The 3,806-nt window shown below is 39.9% G+C and overlaps 1 long non-coding RNA gene across 5 annotated transcripts; it reads right to left on the bottom strand.

Annotated features, from left to right (window-relative positions):
* LOC109704210 lies at positions 1-3,312 on the bottom strand. 5 transcript variants are annotated; one of them, XR_002214224.1, is made up of 5 exons: positions 3,162-3,312; positions 3,001-3,053; positions 2,808-2,915; positions 2,258-2,719; positions 1-105 (listed from the first exon to the last, which is right to left on the bottom strand). It is a non-coding gene; the product is annotated as an uncharacterized LOC109704210 (long non-coding RNA). The 5 variants fall into 5 exon arrangements; XR_002214225.1 differs by lacking the exon at positions 1-105 and adding an exon at positions 728-864; XR_002214226.1 differs by lacking the exon at positions 1-105 and adding an exon at positions 743-789.
* Positions 3,313-3,806: the final 494 nt, after the last annotated feature.

Below are 3,806 nucleotides of genomic sequence, written 5' to 3' on the forward strand. Positions count from 1 at the left end.
ACTCAATATAAACTAATAGAGGTTCATCTATTTAACATCGAGAAGGTTCTAATTAGCCGCTGACCCCTCGCCCGGAATCCCTAGCCTTTCCCGCTGTGGAAGGCTCTATAAAAACAACAACAAAGAGGGCATGAGAACTATTAAACAATAGTTCCCAGTGGGTAAGCCGCCGAGAGTGGCGAAGTACACCACTAGGTCAACTGAGACATAAGTATAAAGCAGTAATTAAGCAAAATAAGTGCAACAGTAAAAGAAATAACTCGGTAATACTATGCCTCCACAATGTGTCTCATAATATGTCTTATATACTAATGCATATGAACGAATTTTTTAAGTCATGCTAATTAGCAGCTTAATCAACTATATGTCATGCTATATGCAGCATATCATTATGTTTACTAGCTAATGACATCATGTAGCTGCTCTTATACTAACAGAAGTGTTTATATTCAAATACTGTCACTATATTACTAATCAGCAAAAATGTCAGTCCTATAGTATGTTTACTACTAGTCATACTTAACCAATGACATAATGTATCCCTACTACTATGTCCAGCTAAGGTTAAGGTAACTCATAATAGCTCAATTCACAAGAGACTTACTTATGGGAAAGTCCCAGCCGCGCCGTGCCTAATGGCCCTGTGGAAGTCAACACTACCCACAGCAATCCACTTCGGCGCTTAATTCGTACATAAGCGAGCAATCTGTCACTAGGCTAACTCCGGAGTGCTGGCTTGGGGGGGCGCGACCCCCACAAGCGAGTGCGAAAGAGACAATGGCATGCAAGCTGTAATCCGTAGCACAAGTATCACAATTTCATCATGTCTCGAACATGGAATCTCAATTCGACACAAGGTCGACACTGTAGTATCAAAACATAAGCCACTATCAACTACTTGTTGACATAATTCTACCAATAATTAGTATAGCTTAACTAAGTATGTTCATTACATCATAAGGGCTATACCTATACCTACTCATGTAGAGTTCTCTCACTACTCCCTATACATAAGGAAAGTGGTTTTCTAAAGTCATAAGCAATGACTCATGGCACATATCCTATAGTTCCATATAATCCTCCCCTATTTGGAGCAAACAAGTCATATGTAATTACTCTAAGGCATTATACAGAGATGCCCTTACGTCCAATACTAGTTATTTACTAGATTAGCTTCAATAGAATAACATGCAAGTTATATCATAATACCACATTCTAGTTACTTAACCAGATCCTGTATATACATGTATCAAACATGAAATGCGTGCTATCTTTATTTAATGAAAACAATGACCAACTTGTCCATACAAACATGCGAAGCATTCTTAACGGTACTCTTAACATAATTTCCACATAATTATACAAGCATGTAACTTCACTATACATGATATTCTAAGAATTCTATTAGCAGTAAGAATTATCACTACACCAAATATGATCTTTGCTGGCACTTTATTAGTGGCTTTTACAAAAATAGCCAGCAAAGGCTATTCTTTAAGGGCACTTTTACCTAATTGCCCTTATTAAGATATATACCAGGTTTACTTTATTTTTTCTCATTATAATTAAAGTCATCTCAAAAATCCCACCAAGAGAAATGCCAGCCAAACAATTAAGCGGGATTTTTTCCCCACCGCGCGGCCCATTTTCCCTTCGCGCGCTCGCACAAAAGCCCTACCCTTTTTTTTTTTTTCCCTCGACGACGCCTCGAAATCCCTTTTCGCCCTAGCTTGCAAAACCCATCGCCGCACAAATTCGTGCCTTCCTCCCCTAAATGCCCCTTTTGGTGTAGTGTATATTAGCATGTAACTTCACTATACATAATTTCCACATAATTATACAAGCATGTAACTTCACTATACATGATATTCTAAGAATTATACAAGCATGTAACTTCACTATACATGATATTCTAAGAATTATACAAGCATGTAACTTCACTATACATGAACTAAATGTCATGTTTACAATTTAGCAGTTATTCCATATGGAAAAATGTTGTACTAACTTGTTCACACTAGTATACTGTTAACATAAATACATGCTAATCAAGCACATCGTTTATATAAACTAGGCAATTTTATAACTCTTCCTCTACTATATAGAGGTTCCACGATATGCGATCTAGTATGCATTTTAATGCATGTCTCATTTCATTCGAACATCCATTTATGCATGTGAATATGCCACTATTCCAATTCACAATGTTGAAGATGACATAGAGGGAATTCACCCATTTCGGGAAAGTCAGACCCACCTAATTGCTGTCGGCTCTCTTCGATCCTGTAGGGATGCCAAAAACTGGAATCAACGTCTCGAATTGTATAAATACTAGCCCCCGCGACTCGATGCGCGTAAAGCTAGAACGACGTCTACCGTAATTAGCGCGCCGTGAGTCCGTCGGAATGTCAACTTGAACTTCCGATCACATCTGATCTAAGGCTTCACCAAGTTGTTCTCAGCTAACATCTTCTCTCCTCAGCTCGGAATTCCAAAGACCCTCACTCGAGCACCAACTCCACCAGGTTGCCTTCAATTCGGGCGCCCAGAAGTTCACCCCGACAGCCCCCTTAACAACAAAACTCAACTCCACAATCGCTTCTAGAATTTCCTCAGCTGTTTTGCTACTCCAGCACCTTTTATTTCAGCTCCAATAGCAAGAAGTTTCTGCTGAAATTCTGTTGGTGCTGAAATTCTGCACTTGCTTCTTCACATCTCACTACAAGTATAAAGCAATTACTTTTCTTGCTTACACTCTTTTAGAGCAATTTCACACCATTCAAACCAGGGGAGAGGCACCCATTTACCTCATTCGAAGCTCCCCTTCTAGGTCCTTCTCTGCTTGGAACACCAAGGAGCTCCTCAAGGTAGCAGCTTCACACTTTCTCTCTTTTCTCAGCCCCTACTAGAATTTCCTGCATACACATACCCCAATTTGAACCATTTAGAGGCTTCTCTTATGCAATTACTATCATTCTAGCTGAGAAGCAAGCCATCTACCTCAAATTCCAAGCTTCCTCAGCTGAAGCTCCAATTCGGCAGCTCCAACATGCCTAATACATCAAAAATCTGCCAACATCATTTCTCCAAGCTTCAACTACTTAGAAATCTTCTTCACAACCATCAATACTACTCAAACCAGAGATATATATCAAAATTACCTGGATTTGAAGTTTCCCCAAGGGTTTCTTCTTAGCTCCAACAGTAAGAAAACTCAATTCTACCACCTCTCCTTCACCAACTTGCTTCATGGCTGAGAGAGAAAGAGAGGAGGAATTAGATGAAAAAGAAGGCTGAGGAAGGATGCCCTGGCACGTGGACAACCTCTGGGGGTAAGGGTTTAAGTGATAAGATCAACAATCTGCAGTTTAACCCCTCAAAAGGCTGAAACTGCATTGCAGTCCAACAGTTCACAAATCAGTCCCTGCAGGTTTACAAATCAGTCCCTGCACTACACCACAGCCTGGCAGCAGCAATTTGAGGCCTCTTTGTGCTTCTAGTTTGCTTCGAACATTTCTAATCACTTCCAAATTATGCTCATACACCTCCACAAGCTGCCAATTTAATTTGAAAGCAATTAATTTTCATTTTAGCATTATCGAGACCAATTTGATCCAGATTAGTTACGTAGTCGAAAATTCGACATATTACACAACTTCTCTTTAATCCCTCAAATTCAAGTTAGCATTTGTTGGTTTTTTAATCGGGTTTCGGGTCACCCATGATGGGCAAATCCGACCCGACCCATTAAGAGGTGGTTTCCTTAGTTGCTTGGGAAACCACCCAGTACGAGCAGTTACAAACGT

The sequence above is a fragment of the Ananas comosus genome, unplaced genomic scaffold, assembly GCF_001540865.1.
Source record: "Ananas comosus cultivar F153 unplaced genomic scaffold, ASM154086v1, whole genome shotgun sequence".
In the NCBI taxonomy this organism is placed as follows: domain Eukaryota; kingdom Viridiplantae; phylum Streptophyta; class Magnoliopsida; order Poales; family Bromeliaceae; genus Ananas; species Ananas comosus.